The following is a 26021-nucleotide window of genomic DNA, read 5'->3' as shown; positions in this document are numbered from 1 at the left end:
GGAGGCAGGATTAGGACCAGTGGGCCTTAGCGGGATGAGTCCTTCTGGCTCAGGTGGCGAAAGGTGTGTTGTTGAGAATTTTAAAATGATGAAAAACACGTGAAACGTGGATATGCTTTCATTAGACTTGCACAGTAGAAATTCTAAGTAACGTTAGTGATAAAACATTTGCTCCTGCTGGGACAGACAGCTCCCACTGCCCCTCTATGGCATGACACACACTGCCCATGAGCAGAAATTAGAGGGAGCTAAGTTTCAACTTTGGTAAAGAAGGATCTTTCCGACAGGCCATAATGGAATGTGCTACCTTGGGCTTGATGAATTATCCATCACTGGCACTGTATGAATACAGGCTGGAAAACCACTCTTTTGGGAAACTGTTCCAGAGTCTACAGAACTTGACGGAGGATCACCTTAAACGACCTCGAAGACATCATCTAATCCCACACGTGTCTACAGGGAGTGACAAGTGAAGGAGTGAAACAACCCTGTTCAAGGTAGAAAAGGGTCTTTGAGTGAAAGGAGGACGTTTGCAGTCTTCCCCACCAGGATGTGGGCAGCAGTAGGACAGAGACATTCAGGGTCCTCTGAGCACTCAGCCTCTCAGGAGCACTGGGGATCAAACCCACTGAGGGTCTGGGAAGTGGGAGGTGGAGTCTTGTTGCTAATGGTCGAGTCATGCGAGTCTGAGCTCTAGGGCGTGAGCTAAGGGAGAGAAAGGCCCCGAACCCAAAAGGTCATGGAGAAGAAGATCCTAGAACTAGCGACAAGACCTCAAAGTGAGCATGACCCCGTCACACTAATTTAGATTACTTAACCCCTCTGCACTGGTCCCACCCCATTGGATTATAAAGATTAAATGACTTAATATGTATAAAGCCCTTAGCATAGTGCCTGGCACAATGTAAGTGCTATATAGATGTTAGCAATTACTATCTTTTGTTAAAGGGCCTACCTTAGTGAGCTGTAAGCCTCTTTCTACCCTATGCATTGCCATGAACTCTCTCCCAGAAGGTCAGACGAAGTTATTTATCCCATCCAGATAGATCCCATTCCCACCCCTTAATAGCGGCTGATGTGTTTCTTGAAGTCTAAAAGTTTTGATTTTTTTCCAGTATAATGCCTCTGTGTCATCAGAGTATGTTTAATATTACATATTACTTACTTGTTCATTTGTTTTTCATTTGTTCAGATACTTACTGGGCGCCTACTTAGAAACTAAGGCACAAGAGACAGAACAAATAGTCCATGAAAATAAAGACCCTTGTCCTCACAGAGCTGACAGTCTGACTGGAATGGGGCTGTGGGCGATAGTGTGGGACAGACATAAGTTAATCATAACCACACTGATGCAGGTGAAATCACAGCTGGGTTGGTGCTATCAGGAAAGGTAGACAGTGCTGTAAGCCTGTGAAATGAGGCAACACCTTGGCCTGGGGCAGGGCTTCCCTGGGCAGGTGATGCTTGAACCAGGATCTAAAATGCATCTTAAGTGGAAGTTAGGAAAGTCCCAAGCAGAAGCACCTTTGTGCTCAAATATTCTGACATCCATCCAACTATCATTTACAAAGTGCTGACCTTGTGTCAGGCACTCTGATAATAACTTTATGGTCATTAATTCTTCTAGACCTCACATCAACCCTTTGAAATGGAAATTACTGTTTGGTCCATTTTACAGATGAGGAAAGTAGCACCCAAGGGGTCTAGTGACAAGTGCAACATCACCCATCTGTCCTATAAGCAGAATTTAAATTCAGTGCCTGGACTCTGAATCCTGAGGGCTGAACTGTTGTACTAGTCTTTATATCTAAAGCCTAGAACAGTGCCTGCCCGATAGTAGACGTCAATAAATGCTGATGTATAAACTCTGGACTGAATAAAATTGTATTGAGGAAGGAAAAAAGGCTCCCACGTAAAGGGAAGACGGGTGACTAGACTGTATATTGGCAGAGGGGAGAGAGAGAAGGGCTTCAGGAAGAAGGCACTCCAATGGCAAAGCCTGCAGGTGGGAATACTCAGGACCTATGTGGAGATACTGCTGGAAAGAATACTCTTCTTTGATAGGGAGTGTGCTCTTTGGTCATTCGAAGGATTCAAGTGCACATGGGATGAACGCTTTGGCCAACCCTGAAAATATAGTAGGTTTAAATGATCTTTTACACATCTTCCATTCTGGGGCTGATCTGACACAAAATGTTCTTACAAACAAACTCCAAAAATTCACCAGTTTCCAAAGCCTGCTTACACCGGGACTTAAGTAGAAAGAGGCTGAATGGAGTGAGCTGGCAGTCACTGAGAAAAGCCAGACAGCGTGACAGATCCACCTGGGTATCAGATGACTTTCAAACCACAGCCTTAGACACAGAGGAGGTGTGAGTCCTTACGGCAATGCCTAGATATAATTATTTCTCCTTATTAGGAACTCAATTTTTTTAATTAGTTTTTAAAAGATTTTATTTATTTTTTAGAGAAAGGTGAAGGGAGGGAAAAACAGAGGGAGAGAAACATTAGTCAGTTGCCTCTTGTACGTGCCCATCCAGGACGTAGTGCACACCCCAGGCAAGTGCCCTGACTGGGAACTGAACTGGTGACCCTTTGGTTCGCAGGCTGGCACTCAATCCACTGAGCCACACCAGCCAGGGCTAAAAATTTTGTTGCCAGATCACTGCTTTTTTTTTCATAAAACAGGGCTTTGGCTCAGACTAGAATCCAAGGGGTTGAGGAATAAAGATTATTTTCCCTTCCTGCCAGGAGATAGTCTTTTGGAGCTTGCAGGGTGGATCTTGGCAAGCACTGTGATCTCATTCCATTTTCTTCATGCAGGTTACGTGAGCGCTGCCAGAGGCCCAGGTCCCGGCCCTTCTGTGGACTGCAGAGTCTGGAGATGAGTGGGTTCTGGGAAAGGATGCCCAAATCCCATTTCCCTTTGCTGAGTTCAAAAGGTAAAAATGAATATTCAAGTCACATTTGCAAATTCCAGGTCTCCAAAGCACAGAACCATAAACTTTTGTACATTGTGGACAATACATGATTCACTTTTCACAGTACTGCACGAGGGGGTGCTATTTCTTTTTAGGTGGTACTATTATTGTCCCCATTTTACAGGGGGATAAACTGTGGGTTAACTGTGTCCTAGTCATACAGCTGGAAAGTGGTAGAGCCTGTAGTTCCCTTCCCCTCAGAAGGAAGCAGAAGAAAGCAATCACGAGCACAGCTCTCCATGCCATTAAGAAGTGAACTTAGCCCTGGCCGGTGTAGCTCAGTTGGTTGGAGCATCATCCCACACACTGAAAGGTCGTGGGTTCGGTCTCCAGTCGAGGCACAGGCCTAGGTTATGCATTTGGTCCCCAGTTATGGCACACAAGAGTCTCCATCTTAGTTTCTGGGATCCGTGGTTCCCATGGTCTCCCTTCTAGGTATTTCACTGTTTTTTTTTTAACTCCTCTTTTTTCCCAGCCTTTTTTCTTGTCTCAATAGATGTTGCTGAACAGTCCATTATCCTTCCTCTTTTCTTCCCTTTTTCTCTATATTCTCTTCTCCTTGGCAGTCTTGGTCACTGTGGCACAGGAAAGAGTAAATGGAGAGTTCCACATGGCCTTTTGAAACTTGCACTTGGAAATAAGAAACACCCCTTGTGCTCACACTTCATTGGACAGAGCAAATCACAAGTCCATATCTAACTTCAAGGTGAACATGCTCTTGAATGAGAGGGGCACCAGGTGAGGAGGACATCCGGTGTCTCTTTGAGGAGGACATCTGTGTTGTACAAATCAGAGTCCTCAACTCTCCCTCTGTCCCAGAGATTTAAAAATATGTATTTCTCATCCATTAGGAATCTAACAACTAATCATTGCTTCCCCTCTTTTCTCTGGCTGCTAGGAAGTTCAAAGCCAAATGTGCTGTCTACCTCCAGCAATTTGACAGGACTTTATGGCATAAAGATTATATGTTAACCTTATGGCTTAAATTAAATTTTATTTCATATCCTTGTGTTTCCCTTTGTCTAATTTCTCATTTTTAAAAATTCTGACGTGCATATCTGTGTATGCCACTCAAATCATTTTTTGAATGAGTCAGGCTATAAACAAGTGCAGGCGTATGCACTTACCACACATCCATACAATGTCTCAGCCCTCCTCTCTCATAAGAAATACAAATGGTAATTTATCACTGCCCACTGGGTATGCCTTCCACTGAGATGTCCTACAGTTACCTCTGATCCAATATGTTCTAAACAAAACTGATCTTTGCCCCAAAATAGTCTCCTTTCCTTAAAAATCCTCTTTCCACTAATAGCTTAATCACAAGTGGGAGATTGCAAGAAAAGCTAACAATCTGTCACCATTCCCTGTATCGTCATCCTATAGGTTTATCTTTCATAACTTCTTAACATCCAGTCAAATGAGTCACTCCACATCCTCCACATATGCCACGTGTTTCCCCATTACTGTATCTTTGCTCAGGCCATTTCCTTTGTCTACAGTGTGACTCCCCCACCAGCCAGCTCTCCACTTGTAGGAATCCTTCCCATTCTTTAAAATCACCTCAGCTGTTGTTCTTTTGGGATGTCTGGCCTCATCAGCCAACCGAATAAGAATATCCTTTCCTCTCAATCTACTTACTACATTTGACTTCATCGACCTCACACTATTCATTTTTCATATGCTTATTTTACTTCCTAACATTTAGGAAGCAACTTGGGGACTAAGACCTGTCTTTGCTTTTTATTTTCAGCACCCAACTTTTTCTGTAATAGTTTTGAACTGCCATGAGCCTTAAGTTCATCTCAGGTGAACTCGACTACCCATCAAAATGGAACGTATGTATGCCTGATCCCTCCCTCTCCTTCACCCATCTCATCTTCAAGCTCTTCAAGCACCTCCCCCATTGCATCTTAAATCTATTCCCTCTTCATACTTTCCACTACCTAGCTTCAGACCCCAAGCTTCCCAGTGTGTCTTCTGAAATCCATTGATCAATCTTTTATGTTGTCAAAATTTTTTCTCCCTGTTCCCTTCACCCTCTTGTTCTAACCATGAAATGGTGTTCCTGAAGACCAACAACCTGAAGGTTATTTGAAGAGGTGATAACACTCACTGGCCCTCCTGGATGCAGTCCTTACCAGACCCATGTGACTTCCCATCATTTCCTGGCGTTTCTAGTTCCTGGCTCGTGGTCATTCTCTCCATCACTACTCCTAAGTTTTGGTAATTGCAAGGTCCTTCCAATGCCCTGGCCTCTCAGATCCTTGACCTCCTCTCCACCAGGGATCTTATATCTCAGCTACCCATTGCCATGGTCAGACCCTAGACCTTGTCATTATCAGTATCTGCAACACTGTAAAATCTTTTTTTAAAGATTTTATTTTTAGGGAGAGGGGAAGGAGAAAGAAAAAGACGGAGAGAAACATCAATCAGTTGCCTCTTTTATGTGCCCTGACGGGACAGAATCTGCAATCCAGGCATTTGCCCCGACCGGCAATCGAACCAGCGACCTTTCACTTTGTGGGATGATGCCCAACCCACTGACCCACACTGGTCAGCCTGGTCATTACCAGTATCTGCAACCCTGTCTATAATCTTAATTTTATGCATGCTCGTCTCCGATCACTGCCTCTTATCTTTCCTGTACTCTCTCTCTGGCATCCAATGTCAACAGCTCTTCAGCTCCAATAAACCATGGCCTGCCCAAAATAGTACAGCCCTTATAAGGATTGACTCTGGAGATGGATAACCTGGGCTTTTGGCCTAGTCCTCTTCCCTCTGAACTCTGTGACCTTCGGCAAACTATTTAACCTTGCTAAGCTTCAGAATTTTAGCAAACGCTGATGATAGCAGTCACCCCAATCCATAGGAGTATTTGAGGTTTATACAAGATATGTAAAAGGGCTAGTACAGTGCCAGACCTACATGGAACTCTCAATGAAGGAGAGTGATTATTATATATAAGCAGCACATGTTTTGGTCAGCCTAGCAATTGCTTTTCATACAGTAATAGCATTCCAACTTCACTTGAGAAGCAGCTCTTTTCCTGGTCTAAGGGGCTAATTGCTAACCCAACTCCACGGAAAGCACAGGAGCCCAGGCCTTGCCAGTAGGAGGGTTCCATCCCCTGACGAGAGTGAATAGCGACTGATTCAGGGTGGGCGCGGGATTAAGGTGGGCCAATGGGACTTTCCTTAGGGACTTTTTGTCAGAACAGTTGGGACAGAGGGGTCCTTCACTGGATGTGGGGTTGGTAGGACCTAAGTATGCAGCAAGGAGAGCCCACTTGAGAGCAGCTAACATAAAGGAATGTGGAGGGGAGGGACTAAGGGAGGCTGGGATCTGGGCCCTTGTATCTAACCACACTTAAAGTCTGCTTCCGCACTTTCAGTGACACAGGCCACTAAACTCCCTCCACTGTCTTCAGCCTGTTTGCGTTGGGCTCCTATCTCCCTCAGAGTTCCAGCTGTTCCATTACGTTACCATGAGATACTAGTCTGCCATTAAAAATGGTGACATGAAGCAATGTTAGGACTCAGAAAAGTGCCTATTTAATATTTTTAATGGAATGAAGCAACTTAGAGAATAGCAAGATACTAACAAGAATGAGAATAATATTCTATTTTGTAAATATATATAAAAGTCTGGAAGGCTATATGACAACAGATTAGCAAAAGACATATATGTTAACAGTTACATATGCTACATATCTTAACTCTGAATTTCTGTGGGTGGTAGGGCTGTAGTAATTTATATTTTCTCCTATTTCTTTTTGTTGTATTATTGAATGTTTTTACAATGTATGTAGGTTATTCAATTTTTTTAAAGGAGGTTCCCCAAATGAAAAAAAAAAAAAGTCCTTCCATGCCACGCCCGTGATCAGAGCATTAAATTCTACAGGCCCCTCCTGACATCTTTCAGGGTGTCTGGGGCTGGGCGAGCCTGTTCTGTGGGTTTGTGGTTCCTGGGTGTGCCAGGCCTCACAACCTTGAACCAGTTAGAATGACAGAATCTCCATTTACAAGTTTAAACAGCCTTAAGGCTGTTGAGAATTTCAAAATTAATCAACTGTTGCCTCTTGGGAGAGGGGCAGGCACAGTGATGCCCATATACAGAGCTTTCAAAAGGGATTAATCAGGACTTTGGGAATTGCATGTGGTGGTGGGAGGGACTTTGGGGATATTTACGTGATACCTAGCAGGCACACAGCACCCTCTTCATCGCTAAATGTTTTACATCAGGAGTTTTCTAGCAGAGAAAGGCAGGTTTGTCCACATTTTGAGGGTGGAGAAGCTGTGGATCCAGAAATCTTAGGTGACTCACTGAGGGGTACACAGTAAGAGATGAGTTGTGATTTAGGGTTCTTGTCTCTGTGCCTTGTCCAGGTGCCAATCTTTTTCTACTAGGGCTGCTTCAGACGCATGCAGTGGGCTGCCTCAAACAGAACTGGACTCCCTCCCTCCCCTTCTATGAGTGTATTTAAAAAATTCATGTCAAAATAAATTTCTCTGGATTTTTCCTTTTAGAAACACTCAAGGTTCTCTTCTATAGGCTATTTTGGACCATGTCCTAAATGAGGAAGCCAGATTCATTGTGCATCTGCAATTGTCTCTGGCTCCAACTTGGGGCTACTGCTTGGAAAAGTCGCTGTATTATGGACATGCCTTCCCTCCAAGGTTTAGCTCATTTCCATCCTTGGCATCCTTCTCATCCCACCTCAGCCCACTGCTGCTGCCCATCCTGCCCTCTGTGTACTTGGTGCTCCAGCTCCCAGGGTTGTGGACGGTGTCCCCATTTGCTGTGTATACCTCCTAACTTGGAGCACTGATCTCATGTCTGGAATACCCTCCTGCACCTTTTTCTACCTGTTCATCCTACACGTTAGTTTATCAGTCACTTACAGAGTGCCCACTTGGTGTTGGGTTACTGTTTAAGAGTACAGATGTCGTCTCATTTAATCCTCAGCAGAACCTAATCATGCAGGTACCATTACTACTCTCCCATTTTACAGCTGAAGAAATGAAGCCACATAAACTTGCTCAAGATTCCAGAGTTGACTAGTTCTGGAGGCAAAATTCTCATCTAGGCAGCAGGCTCCAGAGTCCACCCTCCTACACACCCTGCATTGCTTCTGTCCTACTCATCCTTTTAGTCTCTTGCCCTGTGAAGTCACTCCTGATACATATTTTGAGAATTGCCGTTATCCTGCTCTGTGTAACCAGAGCCATTTGCTGGTCCATCTAAGATTCCTTTGTATTTCAGTGGGGTTTTTATTAGCCTTGGTCCCCTACCAGTGGGGAGCTCTGTATGGACTGGAATTTGGTGTGTTTACCTTTGCATCCATAGCATTCTCACTTCCAGATCCTTTCCTGGTGTTTTAAACACTGGATATGTGAAATACATGTGTGCTAAAATTAAATGAAATTTAATGAATTAAAAGGTGCCATAATGAATAAACCCTTGAAGACAGTCTCGGTAAGACGCTCCATGAAAGCTTTAACTTAAGCCCCCCAAAATTTACATAATTCTTCTCCATACAAGGGCTGGTTGTTTTCTCTTGAGGATTATTCAAACTCCTCCTTTTCCTTCCATTTCTTCTAAACTTTTAGACATTTCATGACTTTAGAGAATCACCATAAGAAGAAAGAGAATGATGGCAAGCATATTGAGTCATAGCAACTCCCTCTCTTACCAGTTCTGTGACTTTAGGAAAGTCACTTGAGTTTCCAGAATCTGTTTCCTCAGCCATAAAATAGGATTATAATCATACTTAGTGACCTGATACTGCATGTAAAGCAGTGTATCCAGGGCTTGATTAATAGTAAAACCTGTATAATTTTCTTTTTCCTTCAGTCTTCAGTTCCTTTTTAAATAAATAGAAATAGGAGAAAAATATCTGAACCAGTGCAATGTCCTGAAAGAAACAGTTGTGTAAATTCAACTAAACCCATATTGACCCACTCAACACAGAAATTATGAAGTACCTACTATGTGCCAGGCACTGAGCTAGTTTTGAACTTACAAAGCCACCTAAGACACAGTATCTGTCCACAAGGAGCTCCCAGTCTGGTGTGGAAAACAGACCTATAAATGAATAACTCAAAATAGCTGATTCCAAGGATTTGCTTTTCCATTAGAGAATTTATGGGACTGTGGAAGAGAGGAGGGCTTAAAGGAAAGCTTTGAGTGGGAAGTAAGATCTAAGCTGGGCCTTAAAGGGGCAGGGGGTATGTCAGTCAGAGTTCTTGGTTGCAAGCAACAGAAAGCTTCTCCAGCTAGTTTAAACAACAACAAAAAAAGGGCAACATCAAAATTACCACTAATATATACAACAAACATCACTAAGAACTGTCAGAAATCAAGTTGAATGGAAGTCTGACAACTACAGAATTAAAGAAATCACATCCATCCAGACTGGTAGGAGAGGCCCAAATGAAAGAACAGATCAAAACTCCAGAAAAAGAACTAAATAAAATGGAGATAAGCAGTCAACAAGATGCAGAGTTCAAAACAATGGTTATAAGGATGCTCAGGGAACTTGGTGAGGACCTCGACAGCATAAAAAAGATGCAGTCAGAAATGAAGTATAGACTAATTGAAATAAAGAACAACTTACAGGGAAACAAGAGTAGAGTGGATGAAGCTGAGAATCAAATCAATGACTTGGAATGTAAGGAAGCAAAAAACAACCAATCAGAAGAGCAAGAAGAAAAAAAGAATCCAAAAAATTGAGGATAGTGTAAGCAGCCTCTAGGACAACTTCAAGCATCCCAACATTCACACCATGGGGTGCCAGAAGGAGAAGAGAAAGAACAAGAAATTGGAAATCTACTTGAAAAAATAATGAAAGAAAACTTCCCTAATTTGGTGAAGGAAATAGACATGCAAGTCCAGGAAGCACAAAAAGTCCCTAACAAGATGGATGCAAAGAGGCCCACTCCAAGACACATCATAATTAAAATACCAAAAAATAAAGATGAAGAATTTTAAAAGCAGCAAGAGAAAAGCAGTTAGTCACCTACAGAGGAATTCCCATTAGACTATCAGCTGAGTTCTCAAAAGAAACTTTGCAGGCAAAAGGGACTGGCAAGAAATATTCAAAGTCATGAAATGCAAGGACCTATAGCCAAGATTGCTGTACCCAGCATAGATATCATTTAGAATCAAAGAGCAGATAAAGAGCTTCCCAGACAAGAAAAAACTAAGGAAATTCATCATCACCAAACCATTATTATATGAAATGTTAAAGGGACTTATTTAAGAAAAAGAAGAAGATAAAAACTATGAACAATAAAATGGCAATAAATACATATCTATCAACAATTGAATCTACAAAACAAACTAAGTAAACAAGAAGAACAGAGACAGGATCGTGGATACAGAGAGCATTTTGATGGTTGCCAGATGGGAGGGGGGAGTAGGGGAATGGGTAAAGAGTGAAGTGATTAAGAAGTACAGATAGGTAGTTACAGAATAGCCATGGGGATGTAAAGTACAGTGTAGGAAATGGAGTAGCCAAAGAATTTATACCCAGGACCCATGGACATGAAGAATGGTGTGGGGATTGCCTGAGGGAGTGGGGGATGCTGGGTGGAGGGGCAAAGGGGGAAAAATTAAGACAACTGTTATAGCATAATCAATAAAATATAATTTAAAAAAGGGGCAAAGTATGGGAAGAAGGTCAAGAGCTTAAGGAATAGTCAGGAGGTTGATGTGACCAGATCTGGAAAATGGGCAGAATCAAGGGAGCCACAGATAAAGAATAAAAAATCCAGCAGAGATCACCCAAAAGAAATAGGCATGTTTGGCCTTGTTGCTACTGATAATATCCTTTTGTTAGTTGCCAAAGCCTCAGGACAGAATGTATGACAGGCTGAGCAAACAAAGTCATGTGATCAGTCACTGGCCAAGAGAGGGTGAGGAGTATAAAGATCTAGCACATTTGACTTTTTTGTCAGGTGTTGGTCATTGCTTTCCCTTAAAAAACAAATACTAGTTATTGTACTAGCAAAAAAATCAATTTATATAGGAATAGCAGAGAACTGCAATTCAGGACATACAAGTTATGGCAAGACCATAGGCAAGTTTGGAGAACAAGGAGAACTTTTTTTATAGAGGGAAGGGGGAAGTTAGGAGGGGTTGATACAAACAAAGAGCCTATTGGATGAAACTGGAAGTTTTCAGTGCAGTGGCTTTTCACTGGCTGAGTTGTGGCAGTCTGTCATTGGCTGAACTGTTGCCGGGTGAGGAGAAAATATTCCACTCTCCTGCTGTGGTGGTAAAGTAGAAAACATCTTCCTATTAGAGATTCAAGGCACCTCTCTTCCTGTTTGGGGTAATTGATGATAAGTAGTAGGGTATGAGAGTTCCCCCTACAAACCCTCTTGAGTCCAACATTAGCTGAGATTTCCTTTATTAATTTGCACACCATCAAGACTGTAGAAATGGTGAATTCCCTAGGAGATCACCATTGTAATAGAAAGGAAATGATGTTGGGTATTGGACAGCAAAAGGAACCCAAAGGTCCTCTATGATACATATTGTAGAATTCCAACAGTAGGCAGCAAGGAAGGAAAGGCATACTAGGAACAGAACAGAATCTGCAGAGGTAAGGGAGGAAAAAAGTTCAGGGCCGTGGAAGGAATGGAAGGCAGGTTAGTGCCATCCGACTGTGGTGCACAGCAGAAAGAGTTATATTGAAAGACAAAATCACAGGTCTTAGAAATGCCATGATTAAAAGTCTAGACTTTATGCTGTAGCCAAGACCAGCCACAGAAGTCTTTGGAGAAACTAAGTAGTCATGCCTGGGAGAGAAGATTGGGTTGAGGCTGTGTTTCTAACCTGTTTTCTCTGGACGCTTGCATGGGTGCTGGATGCGCTGTCACAATATCAGTGAAAACTATGGGAGCACTTTGAAGAAAATGAAGGACCACAGGCAGTGGAAGGCAGGAAGGATTTTGTCCCTGTGAGATCAGATTCAGGAGCACAGCCCAGGTCTGATGGCTCTGCAGGAACCCAATGGCAGAGGCCAGAACTCGGAGCAGGAGTTAAGCTAATGAGATCAGCTTCACAGGGAAGAAAAGCGTTTACGTTTCTTCATTTGCCACTAGATTTGCTCTTCCATATTAGCCAAATTCAAGGCAACTGGATGACTGTCCAGGCCTCCCTGGAAATCTGGGGTAGTATTTTACCTGCCCAATATCCATTTCTACTTTCTATGGTAACTGTTTCTCGTTTTTCTTAAACTTTGAAGGCACTCCCTTCCCTGCCAACAGACCCATCAGACTTTAAGTCCAAGAATTTTTAGAGGGGGTTGACTCTACATTCTGCCTTCTGGGGAAGGTGGGTGGTGACCTGTAACCCAGGTTTAGCCAATAAGAGTCTGCCCCCCCTCCCCACCATGGTGATTGGTTTAGGAATGAATACATGACCCAAGAACAGAATATCTGCTCTGGTAATTTTGTTGGGGGCACTTGGAAAGAGGGATCCTCTTTCTGCAGAGTTGCTAAGTGGGTACAAGTTACACCAGAGCTGTTGCTGGTCCCCTTGGCCACCTCATTGGGAGACCCTGCCAAGTAATGAAGCCAGCCCAGGGGAACATGGAGCTGGGAGACAGAGAGATGGTGTTAGAGTTCTGGATGCAGCCATCATCTGACCCACATTCCCCAGAGATCAGTTTCCAGTTTCTGGAACGAATACATTATATCTCTTTCTTGTTTAGGCAACTTTGAGGTCTTTTTGTCACTTACAACTAAAAAAAATTAATAAAATCATCTTTCCTAAAAAATAGTGGTAGAGCCAGGTGGACTAAAGGAGGAAGCCTAAGGACTAGATGGCACAGAAGAGGCCTCTGATGAGGGGAGTTGGACGTATCATAGCCGGAGGCAGAATCTGGTTCTGTTGGGCCCCTCAGTCCAACCCATTCAGGTAGTTTTTCAAATGAATCATGTCTCCTTCTAGCAAGAGGGTTTGAAGTATCTGATTGCTTTTTCATAGTATCATGATTGGTTTTAGCAGGTTAAATTTCTCCGCCATATTTTTTTAAATGAATGTAGAGAACTCAATTTTAACTTGGAGGATAAATTAGTAATAGTGCAAGTTCAGGTCACACTCGGGAAGATACTGTCTTTAGGAAAATGAGGTCACTTTCCTAATGCTACTCAAATCATAGCACTTGGGAGACCTCCCTCTTGATTTTCATTCAAGTCACAAGTCACAAAATGGTGGCCCATGAACCATATCTGGCCTATAGGTGGATTCTGTATGGCTTGCAAAATATTGCCATTTATAAAAATCTCTAATGCACGGAGCCAATTGCACCACCATGCGCTGCCACCGTGCGGCCTCAGCCCGGTCTGGCCCACAGGTGGGGCAGTGAGTGTGAACGGACCTTGTTCGTGCTGAGCTCCCCATGTTGGGAGCAGGAGCAGGAAGTGCAGGTCACATAGGGACCCAGATGAAACAAAACACTGGCTGCAGAAAAGGAGAAAGCACTAAGATGGCAGGAGGCTATCAGAAACTTCATGAACACTTTCATTCCGTTTAAGAAGCTATTACAGTAAATGGCCCAGCCATTGGACTGGGAATGTCCATACTTTTTGTCTCTTTATGATGTGGTTCGGGCCCATGAAAAGGCTTGGTTTCAAACACCCTATTCTACCTTCAGACAGAGTCCAGTTGCTATTCCACCGTTGTGTTCCCCAAGATTACGGGAGGAGTCTCTACAAATGAAATAATGCTCAGTGGCCTGACAACGCAGGAGGTGTGTGGCAAAGGCCTGGTCTCACAGGTGTTTTTATCTGGGACCTTCATCCAACAAGTCATGGTTCACACTGAGGAGCGTGCCTCACGCAATCCAGTTGTGTTTGAGGAATCCAAAGCTCTTGTGCGCTGTGACATGAAGATAGAGTTGGAGTGGGCCAATTAGAGGAGTGTGAGGTGCTCAAGAAAATCAGGGGCTCTGCCCAAGGATGGACTCCATGTTGAAATACTGGAGAAGGAAGATTGATGAGTTTTGATTGTCAGGATGCCTTCTAATGACAGTGTGAGCTGGAATTGTGAGCTGGACGTCTGCAGCTCCAGGTGCCCTAATCTACCCTGACAGCCTGAGACAAGCTCACCCTCAGCTCATGCTTGGAAGCAGGACTTGAAACATCCACAGTATTTATTTTCAAGGAGATTTTAAATACTGTAACTTTAAAATAAATACCAACAGCCCTGGCTGGTGTGGCTCAGTGGATTGAGTGCCGGCCTATGAACCAAAGCGTTGCCAGTTCAATTCCCAGTCAGGGCACATGCCTGGGTTGTAGGCCAGGTTCCCAGTATGGGGCGCGTGAGAGGCAACCACACTTTGATGTTTCTCTCCCTCTCTTTCTCCCTCCCTTCCCCTCTCTAAAAATAAATAAAATCTTAAAATAAAATAAAATAAAATACTACAAAGCTCCTTTGTCCAAACATCATTATTTTATCCTTAATATACATGCAAGTATGAAAGTATGATGGTGAGCTCTAGGCTGCTCTTGGAAGCTTTAATTTTTGTCATCTTTGGCTTGTACTGTATAGAAAAGAGAAGTGTGTTTTGCTGGCTTGGGGTGGGAGAAAAGTCTGGAATAATGTTTGTTTTCCTTATTTTTTTTTTCTAGAACAGACTCTAAAAAGGTACTAGACAGCCTCAGCCCCCCTGCCCCAAACAGAGATATAGAAAGAGCTGAGATGTGCTATTGTCTCCAAGAAGGTACAGATACTTCAGTCGAAAAGTCTGAATCAAAAGTAAGACTCATCTTTTAGGATATTTCTGATGAAAAATCCACTGATGAACATACCCCAAACTAAAGTATGCTTAGGATTTATGCTGAAAAAAAAAAGGAATTGCTTTTTCCTTTTTTAAAAAAAATATGTCCATTTCTTACACAGTTACACGAAGAAGCCGCTGTCTCTCTAGAAGAAAGCTTTTTTTGCTGTGTTAGTGAATCACTGAAGAGCTAAAGTATGAATATCTAAGTTATAAGTTAGTCTTAGCAGGGCTTAAATAGTTTCTCTGACCCTTTTGAAAAAATAACTACAATGCTTCTTGTTGCTGGGTGTGAAATACTACTTTACATATAATTTTGGATTTCCTACTTGCAGATGATTGATGTATTACACCAAAAATAGTATTTTTATGTTTATAAAGTATTATTGTTAGGTTCATTTAATAAGCTAACATTCTTTTGACACACTATTAAATGCAGAAACTCCTTTTTGAAATGAAAGAACTGCCTTATGTTTGATGTGTAATGTTCTTGGTCTCTGCCTTCACATCTACACAGTATTCTGACGCCGTATGGTGTCCCGGATGCCCTGTATAAACAGGCGGTCTCATTCCTTTCAGGGTGCGGACTAATTCGTGGCTACAGATGCCTGTTACTAGTTAGGTTTCTGAGCTTGCAATCATATTGAATGTATGAAGAGTGAAATAAAATCCAAACTTACTTTTGTACAGTTTTGAAGTTTATACTTAGAACTGACCACCTTCCAGCTGCGTGGAGAGCTGTACAGTGTGTAAATCGGCCTTTACCTTGGACTGGCTGGCTCTGTATTTTTCCATCTGTGGGACCTACTTTTTCATTCAGTAGTTTGAAATACATATAAACTATACAGTCTGTAAAGTTTTTATAGGATATTCAGCTGTAAAAACTGGTTAAATAAAACTAATATTTCTTAACAAAAAATCACTAATGTTTAAAAGTCAAGAGATTTTATCTATATTTCTGGATTCTCTTGGGGAAAAAATGGGACGGTCTGTCTACACTGGGTCATTCTGCTCCTGGAGTTGAGCAGCTGCCCCTTTTAGACAGGTGTGAGTTCCCCATTTGCCACAGTCTCCACCCAGCTGTTCTGTTCACTTGGGTCACCTGCCTGACACCTGTAGGCATATGATTCACTGGAAATAGCTGAAATTCCCCCAGACACACATTTGGCTGAACACGTGCTTGTGAGTTCATCTCACTATTGTTGATAAAATAATTCCCTGGGGCTATGAATACACAAGTCCAAAATCTCTGGGGGGTTCATCCTGTCACACACACACACACACACACACACACACACACACACACATCCACACAAATGATCCATGATGAGCTGGAAGCAAATGTTAAGGATGAGGACGTGAGGAGAAAACCAAGGAGGAGGATAATGCCCTTCCTCCCTTGGTTGATTTACGTCATACCGAGTGTGCAGACTCCTGGAGCCAGAGGGCCTGAGCTTGAAACCCGGTTTCTCCACTCATTGTCCATATGCTCGTGGTTCACTAACTTTGCTGTGCCTGTTTTTTCATGTGTACAAAGCACTATAGTCCCCTCGTCTATAAAATGTAATTAAATTCTCGTCTCATGGGGTTGTTGTGAGGATTAAATGAGTTCACACACTTTAGAACAGTGCCTTGCACACAGTAAGCTCTCAGTAAATGTCATAGGATATATATATTACATAATGTTTGTATGTTTATACGTAAGTAGCATATAAATATAAGGCCATATTTCTAGAAATATCATTTATCATGCAAAATTTGTATGTCCCACATATACTTGTTGGAAGTACATTTCTATAAAACAAAATCAATGATAACTTGGACCCTGTGTCCAACAGTCCCTGAAATAATGGAATGCTTTTCCCTGGGGCAGGATTACCTGAGTTAATGATCACGAGTCCCTCTGGGAAAGGACTAGAGAAATCATTGCCATTCACATCTGCCAGAGTGTTACAGGGTCTTCCTCCTGAGGACGCATCATCTCCCTTAGGCAATGTGCTCTGAGTCTGCAAATGGGCTCAGGACTGGAAACCGAGGGAGGAGTTTTCATTTTCATTGGAGCAGCTGCCCTTTGCCTCCTGATGGCCCACTCTTGATGTCTTCTGTTTGTAGGTTGAACCACATCCTCCTTGGCTGTCCATGCAAAAAGAGGAAAAGAATGAAAACCAGAATGTGGATTTCTCATTGCCATTGAAGAAAACCCAATTATTGCCTTAGATTTTCTATTTGAATTTTCATTGTTGATTCAGTGTGGATTTCCCCTAGATCCATTTCAGGTTGTTTTCTATCATTTTACTCAAAGCTGAAAAACTCTACTGAACTAGTAGTGGGTGAAGGGGGTTCAGTCTCTTGTGAGTTTCAGTTTGTTTCATTCTGGCTACTCAGGTGGGGAAGTACAATTCTTTACAGGAGACGGGTAGAAAAGTCACCTCTGGTGAGGAGAATTGGCCAGAAGCTTCTGTTTCCCCCTTTGTTGTTTGCTCATCCCCAGAGCAGGCCTGTTCCTGGTCATCTTGGCTGTCATCTTGGGCAGGTGAGATCACTGAACAGTGGGGGTGTGAGAGAGTTAGGTTCTGTGGGCAATAATAGCTTTGGGGAATATTCTGGATTGAGGTAGTGGGGTCAGGAAAACACCCAGAGGCAAACGCTCTTTCCTGCATGTGCCAGCAACATCTCCAATCGTCCATGGGGCCAGAAAAGCAGGAGGCGTTGGGGTGACGTGATGTTGGTCTCACCAACCTCTGCTGAGTTTTGCTTGGGGGTAAATCATCTCAGTGGCTGGAACCAGCAACTAAGGCCAAGTTCATCAGCTAAGTGCTTGGGCCTCAGCTGCATTTTGCCAGCATGGACAAGCCTTGCTTCTCATCCAAGAGATTGGAGCTCCTGCCATAATCAGTCAACAGGTCTGAAACCCCAGTGAGTGTCCCTTTCTTCCAGCTGTTGATTTCTTTGGTCCTATCCTGCCTGCACTGCCTCAAATCCCTGACCTTTACCGCGGGTCTCATCAGCATTTTAATGGAATGATAAGATTCTAAGAGCAAATGCTCTACTTTCTGCTTATTATTTTTTTATGGTCCCAAACCTATATATAATATAGATTATGTATATATTTATTATCAATTTATATAATGTATTATATACTTATATTCATTCTATAACATTAGACCATAATTATATATAAATTACATTTTATAAATTATAGTCCAAATGTATTACATATAAGTAGTATATTATAAATATGTATTTATATGTAGAATACATATTGTAAATTTGGGGGGACCCAGTGCCAGCGCTCAGCCAAACTCGGCCAGTGCTACCTAACATGTCACTTGCTCCTCTGTGAAGATGCTTCCCTAGACCAAGGTGTCCTCTTCTCTGTGCATTCCCTGCACTGTGCACGAGCCTTTATTAAACTCTTACTAAAGCATCTGAATTGTTTCTCTGTTTTTTTAATCTTTTTCATTGGACTGAACTCTCTCCGATTACAGTCGGATCAGAATTTCATTAGTACCTTTTGAGTGTCTGATCCTCAGCACTCAAATGTTTGTGGAATGATTAAAATTAGTACAATGTCTGGCTCATAGAAAACGTTAAGCAAATGTGTGTTGAATAAATGAAGAAGGAACAGATGAACAGATGAACACAGCCTGGAGCCCATGCTGGATCAGTCCCCCGTGAACATAGAGGGGCCTGAGCGAGAGAACAAGGGGAGACCCACTTACCAGATGTCCGAATAATTTAAGGTGCAAAACAAGCTAACACACCATTAGATACCATGCTGTCATCTCCTACCTTCATAAATACACCTTTCTAATGAAAAGTTAAGAGATATGTGAAAATTATATATTTTGTGTGACTTAAAGATGGCAAAATATCAAAGATGTCCAAGTCCAATTAATAATAGTGCAAATATTTAGGTATTCTATTCTGTTGAGAGGCTGATGATGTTGGGGTAAATAATAAAATAAAGACATACATAATTTATAAATGATTATATAGCTAATCTATAGCATTTATTTATTTTTCTCTCCTTTACTTTAGCAAAAGCACTGGTTTTTGTTGTTATAACTCAGTCACAGAATTTATGTTCTATTGCCAGTAATGCCAGACTGTATAACCTTTCTTCAATAACAAACATGTTTGGCTCTCTTTACACAGAAATTCATTTCAACTTGGAAAAGAACAAACATGGAAGCTCATACGTACAAGAATACTAAACGCAGCAGTTTATTTTAGTTATGTTTACAGGAACTAAAATAGAAACAAACGTGCCCATCACTATGGGAATGGCTGAGTGAGTTTTGGCACGGTTCACCATGTAATGCAGACACTTTAAGAAACAAATAGGTGCCATATCAGTAGAGCTGGAGGGGTGTCCTTGAGCTATTGCTGAGAAAAGCCATATGTAAAGAAATGTGTATAATTCAGCTCATTTCTGCAAAAGGACAACAACAAAAACCTCTATATGTGTACTTTTTTACACATATTTATATATGATTTATTTGAAAATGGAGGAAAGTATGGAAGGAATTGCAATGATTGCAAACCTGGATTTCTGTATGTATGTGTGTGTTTGGGGGGGGGTGATGTAGGTACAATAGGGAGGCGGATATGAGGCAAAGTTTATATTCATATTTACTGATATGTAGGTAGGATGATAGACATGTAATTGTTCAGACAAATATTGTGATGTCATTCCATTTCATTCAGTGAAGAAACAAATACAACACCCTGTCTGTAGGTATCTGTGCTTTTAGATGGATGAGGAGGGAGAAAATCCCAGAAAGACCTATATCAGGACATTAACATTAGTTCCCTCAGGGGACTGAATAAAATATGAAGTAGAAAAAAGATAGTGTTTTTTTCTTTATACAGCTCTGTTTTGTTTTCCTGGTTACAAAAAACATGCAAACTTTAATATATTGCTTTTATAATGAGAGACAACTGGTGAGGACTTTTCTAAAAAATAAAAGTCCTTGGAGACCAGCTTTCTGAAGCTATAAGCTCGAAGTGGCAAGGCCACCGGACTTTAACACGCATCATATCTACTGTAGTGGGCCTTTGCCCAGTGGTCAAGTCTTGAAGGTGGAAAACTCTGAACCCACCCACCAATATCTGTAAGAGGCTTGGGTTGACAGTCAGAGACCCGGGTTCAAACCCTTGCTCTACAACTTAAAAGCTAGGTGAGTTTGGGCAAGTCATTTAATTTTTCCATGTCTTAGTTCCCTCACCTATAAAATGGGCATAACAATACCTAATTCACAGGGTGGGTGGATGAAGAAATGAAAGGAGATGCATTCAAACTGCCTAACACAGATTAGGTACCATACATGGTAGCTACCACCTTGAACACCAATGTCTGTGAGTGGGTAGACACTGAGAAATCTATCTGGGCACCGCTGCTGTGATTTGGAATGTTTCTTGATTCTTAGCTCTAGCTGGTATGGTTGGGATTGCTGGACTAAGCAGCCTCAGCTTGGTGAGCTGTGGCTCTCTTCGTAGGTGCTGCCTACAGGTGCTGCCCCCAGAAAATGCAGACTAAGCCTGGCTGCAACATGTGTAGTTCCTATTCTTTGTGGCATATAGTTGGAGTGACCATCATTTCAAAATTAGTTTCAGTTACAGGTTTTTCCTTGGCTATGTGATGATAGGGTAAGTAATGATTGAAATATGAGTGCTCTTATTTATTTCCCACCCTCTGCTCATTTAAGAGGATTCTGACTTGAACTACTTAGGTTCTCATCCTCTTCTACCCTCCAAGGAGGACCTTATCTTGCTAGACCAGTTAACAAATTAGGGACATCTGAAAAATCCCTTCATCTGTGCTGCATAATGTATACCCGATCACAGCAGTGAAATCCATCATACGCTCAAGTCCCGTCTACCCTCCAGGGGAAGGGACTCTGCCTTGTACAAGGAATCTTGGGGACCATCTTAGGATTCTGCCTACCACAGTGTCTAAAAATGTAGTGCACATGGCAGCGTTAGAGGAAAAATTTATTGTGATTCCCACAGTTTCTTTTTGTGTCTTCCTGTTCCACTTGAGGGTTGTGCCAAAAGTGACTCCCTAGTAGGAAACTTATTTTTCACTCTTTTTGAAGCCTTTGCTCATGTCTCCTCACGTTGCCAGGTGGTCCAGTGTGGCAAATAAACTTCAGCTTGCTCACCAACCTGCTGGGAGAGATGGCTGCTGCCTGGTGTTATCCCTTGAGAAGGACTGTCCGATTGCCTTTGGGGTTCCGCAGAGAATGAAGCCCCAATGCCCTAAGGCAGTGATTATTTCAGATTAAGTTTTCTTTTGTGCATCTATGGAGGACTAGTTAGGTGACATTCTTAGGAGAATTGAGAAAATGGTCATTTCTGTCTCTGATCCGGATGAGGAATGCCGGTTGGTCTGATCAGCTGCTGCTGTTTGCCCGGGATTTGCGAATCTGCCAGCCCTGATTCCCTGCGGTCACAGGATTTGGTGCATCACCATTGCAGACCAGCCCCTCTCCCCGAATGTCTCCTGAGTAAGCGACCCCAAAGCCTCCACTGTAACGTGCACAGAACCCATGGCAGAGAGGGTCCTTCTAATAGCTGGTGAGCTAAGTTTCTTCCCTCACACTCCCTTTCTAACTCTACTATGATTTTTACTCCTCTCCCTTCTTCCTGGTGTTAGTAAAATGAGTCACATCCCCAGAGGTAATGCTGAAGGCACTCTTCATCTTTGGGCAAATCGTGATTGAGCATCAAAAGCCTCGCTTTGCCTTTGGGGAGTCCTTAATACTGTTAATAAGAAACAACAGGTCCCAAATGGAGCAACTCATGCTAAGTCCCACCAAGACTTAACCGTCAACCTGATTGCAGTTTCAGCCCCTCTCAGGAGTGGAATTTAAAACCAATCAGCCTGACACTTCCTGATCAGCATCGTTAGGTAAGTGCCCTGCTGCCCTTCGTCAAAAAAAATAAAAATAAAAGTGACCCTTCCTGAAAAAATCACTCTTTTCTTTTGCTAATAACTTTTCTTGTCCCACCCAGTTTCTGCCTATAAAAACCTTTTATTTTGTACAGCTTCTCAGAGCAGCTCTCCACTTACTAGATGGGACGCTGTCCAATTCGTGAACTGTTTGATACAGTCAATTAGATCTTTAAGTTTATTCGGATGACTTTTTGTTCTTTAACGACACATTGCTGGTGGGATGAGAAGCCCTGCCCTCCTCAGCTGGAGGGATTCCTCGCACAGCCTGCCCGGATGTTCCGGAACAACGATGGGAGTGCTTCTCTTCCAGGGGAGACCTGGCCCTCAGAGATGCCAGCCTTTGGTCCCAGGAGGAGCCTATGCTTTGTCATCAGCCTTTCGAGTCTGTGCCACCCACGAGAATCCAGGAGTGTGTGGAGCTCAACAAAACCTGCTGCCAGAAAGGGGGAGCCTGCATGCTGGGGTCCTTCTGTGCCTGCCCCACCCCTTCTGTGGACGCAACTGTGAGCATGATAAGCTCAGAGACCTGTGGGGCTGTGCTCCGTGACACCAGGCTGCCCCGGAAGAATTCCATGTGTAAATGACTGCACGGCCGGTGGCACTGCTCCCCACAGACATTTCTCCCAGATTACGATGGCCACATGACGGATGAGCACCTCACGGCTTCTGGCACTCCAGAATTCAGCCTCCTGCATGTACCACTCTTAAGCTGGCAGGCATCTGCCTAGCTACACAAAGGTAACGTTACTCGACATTTGCACGCAACATTAGCCATGCACGTTTCATGACCTGTAAAGCCTATCACTCCAACATCCCGAGAGATGATCATTTGTGAGTCGCCTTGAAGTAGTGAATCCATTTCCATGATAGTCCCTGACATTCCTTACCCTGCGGGCCCACCTCAGAGATATTGCGGGTTCAGTTCCAGCCCACTGCATTAGAGCGAATATCGCAATAAAGTGAGTCACACACATTTTTTGGTTCCCCAGTGCATACAAAAGTTACGTTTCCACTAGACTGTCATCCGTTACATGTGCAATAGAATTATGTCTAAAACAATGTATATCCCTTAATTAAAAATATTTTGCTTCTAAAAAGTGTTAACCATCAATCTGAGCCTTTGGCGAGTCATAATCTTTCTGTGGGTGAAGGGTCCTACCCTCAATTTGTAAAATAACACAAATATCTGTGAAGCACAATAGAGCAAAGCGCAATTAATGAGGTGTGTCTGAACCAAATACTCACCTCTGCCCTGCACTCTCCAAAAAGCTACTTAAAAACAAAAGAACTCAGGCACATCTACATTGCGCCTAAGTCCTGTTTCTTGATGCATGTAACTCTGCAAGAGCTTCTTCTTAATATTTTCTTTAAACAATTGAATTCTATCTTCAGGTTATTAAAAAGCTGATCTAATGTGGAACTGAGGATAAAGCTTTCAGTAGGTAGAGTGGATCGCAATCAATTAAGACAGTATCTAGAAACGAAATGGAAGCCTCTGAACAGGGAGCCAATGAGAGGGGAGAGGGCAAATATTAGAGGTGAAGGACAGGAGTCGGATGCTGCAGGAGTGAAGGGTTCCTGTGGCCAGGGAGACCAGGTAGAGAGAGGAAGCAAATGGGAGAGAGCAGAAATAATAAAATGGATTACTTGATTGGTGAGCTGATGGCCAGAGAAGCAAGTTAAAAAGCTAAGTCAAAGGGCAAGTTTCTATAGGAAACTATAGAAGACAAGGACACCCCTTTTTTCTCAAGGCATTGTAAAGAAAATAGTCTCCTTGGAAAAAAAATTATATCTAAATTTCCCCAGCAGCCCTGACTGCTATGGCTCAGTGGGTTGGGTGTCATTCTGCAAACAGAAAGATCACCGGCTCAATTCCTGGTCAGGGCATATGCCTCCGATTTGGGCCAGGTCCCCAGTAGGGGGGCACTAGAGAGGCAACTGATCGATGTTTCTCTCCCTCTCTACCTCCCTCCCTTCTCCTCTCTCTAAAAAGATAATAAATAAATAAATAAATAAATAAATAAATAACCCCAACAGGAGTGCTTAAGTAGGTGTTTTTTCCATACCAGGCAGTTAACTATTGTGAAAGAGAAAATGTTTCCAATGTATTTAAGTCGTAACCCAGGTGATAAAACTATGTATTGTAAAGCCCATCTTAAAATAGGTTGTATGTATGCTATTCCCAGTAAAGATTAGTGAAAAAAACCATTATTGTTAATAATGAGAATGCCTTGACAGTTTCAATCAGACCAAATCAACGGTAATCACCCTCTCCTCTTTCTTTAGCCTAAAACCTAAAAATGTACTTTTCAACAATAATAACGAAGCTTATTCACACTGCCCCAGCTTCTAACTACCTGGGGGTCAGGGGTGTTGTTTACTAGACTGAGTTTCTTGAGGGAAAGAAACCACATCTTGTTCTTCATTTCACTGCTGCGGCCTGCACTTGGCCGATACATGGTAGCCTCTCAGGTATTCCTGTGGGAACGAACAAATTAATGAGTACATTTACTACATGCCTTCCCTATACTCAGGACCAAATAGCGTTTTTGTTTTTTTTTTTTGTCTGTTTTTAAATAAAGTCCAAAGGGGCAAACTCTCTCCTGCCTTCATCTTTATAAGACAGTCTGGTTTGGCAGCAAGGAAAAAAAGCCGTGGGAAGAAGGTAAGCGAATTTCACCAGGATCTGAAAGGAAACAGATAATGCTAGTGATTGTTCTTGCCAGCTGGTAACAGGCAGGATATAAATATAAGTTAGAGAAGAGGAAATTCAAAACAGGCACAAGGAAGCAGGTTGGGGATTTTAAAGAATAGCATGTTGGGAACCTACTTACTCAGAGGCAATTGGACCATGACCCTAGGCAAATTGTGTTTCACTTTGCTGTTATTGTTTGAATGAAATGAAATTTCATAAGCCCAGGAGCCCCACCCCTTCCTGTCTACTTCATTGGAGCATAAATCACTTTTTAAGGGGAGAGGTTTGGGCTAAGGTGAGTGCTTTGCCCTTCGCTGCAAGCTCAACCTAACAGAGGGGAGTGCCGTCTTCTCCATGGTCTCGCCAGCCCCCACCCCAATGATCCCATCCTTTTTGCTAAACTTTAATTTTCAAGGCACTCATGGAACATAAAACCCTCGATTATAGCTTTTCACTGGACATACCATGGACAACTTAAATTTATCTTGGTTTTTGAAAAAATATAGTTGCTTTCATCTAAAAATAATAGTTACCAGTTGGCTATTTTGAGTTCAGGAACATGACTTCCCTTGCCTGTGGCAACTTTCAACCCAAGGAACTCAAAGCCCTTTAAACGGAAACGGTCGTGTTGCTACTCTAAATGACAAGACGGGGTCCACAAGTTGTGCTTGCACACCCTGCAGGATTCAGGAGCCAGCGCTCTGCAGTGGAAACTCTGGGTCCCATAGTGTGTCTGGTGCACCTCCAGACACGACAGGGCACACAGCGGGGAGCCCAAGGGTAGAGATCGTGTGCTTGGCTTCCACGGAGCTAGCAGGCTTGGCAAAATGCCAGGAGAAGACACCGAGGGATTCTTAAGACAGTCAGCTCCCTGGGACTTTGTGCCTCAACGAGTCCCAGTAGCCCACCTGCTAGGTTCCAGCTCTGAAGTATGCAACTGCCCCCTGTGCCAGAACAACTCCCGGAGAGGACTCAGCCAGTTCAGTCTTTCTTCACTTTCTCGGGGTGTGCAACAATGGCTCCTTCACAAAGCAGGGTCCTTGCCTACATGTGTCACCCTTCCTGAAGGAGAAAGATTTGCTTTGTAGACATGTCAGAGCCCAGTTATCGAAGATAATAGATAAGTACTCAGGTGCCAAGTCTCTGATGGATTCCCAGAGTAACTGGATGAGGGGCTCAGGAAAGCTTCCTTGACTGACTTCTGGTGCTAAATATGGGCTTTTCATCAACAAGGGAGACCACATGAACACTTCACTGCCTTCGGGGCCAGGCAGGGAATAAATGAGAGAACAAGTGGGGGAGATTATGACAAGTGACAAAATCCATTCTGTCTACAGGCATTCAAATTCAGTTGTTTGTGTTTAAACCGCTGACCAGCAAACCAAACACAGCTGTGGGCTGTCTTTGGTTTCTAAGCCAAGAGTTTGCAACACCCTGCCCAGGTGGTCCTCTGGACTGGTTGAATGTGCTGTGTTCCCCACCCCCATGGCCCTGGGAAGAGGTCAGACAAGCCCCGAGTCTAACCCCTACCCCAGGCCAGCACTACCCACTTGGTGACTTTGGACAGTTATCTTCCCCTCTGAGTCTCAG

General features: G+C 42.9%; 1 long non-coding RNA gene and 1 pseudogene across 1 annotated transcript in view; one reads left to right on the top strand and one right to left on the bottom strand.

Annotated features, from left to right (window-relative positions):
• LOC139441099 (uncharacterized) overlaps positions 1–26021 on the bottom strand; it is an 89462-nt gene that overhangs the window by 3578 nt on the left and 59863 nt on the right. The window contains exon 2 of the long non-coding RNA XR_011651509.1: positions 16655–16908. This is a non-coding gene — a long non-coding RNA (uncharacterized lncRNA). The remainder of the gene's footprint in view (positions 1–16654; positions 16909–26021) is intronic.
• LOC123477876 (chromodomain Y-like protein pseudogene) lies at positions 13441–14002 on the top strand (annotated as a pseudogene).

Source organism: Desmodus rotundus, chromosome 8 (genome assembly GCF_022682495.2).
Source record: "Desmodus rotundus isolate HL8 chromosome 8, HLdesRot8A.1, whole genome shotgun sequence".
In the NCBI taxonomy this organism is placed as follows: Eukaryota; Metazoa; Chordata; class Mammalia; order Chiroptera; family Phyllostomidae; genus Desmodus; species Desmodus rotundus.
The sequence above is the reverse complement of the archived record's forward strand: the minus strand, read 5'-3'. Positions and strand labels throughout refer to the sequence as shown.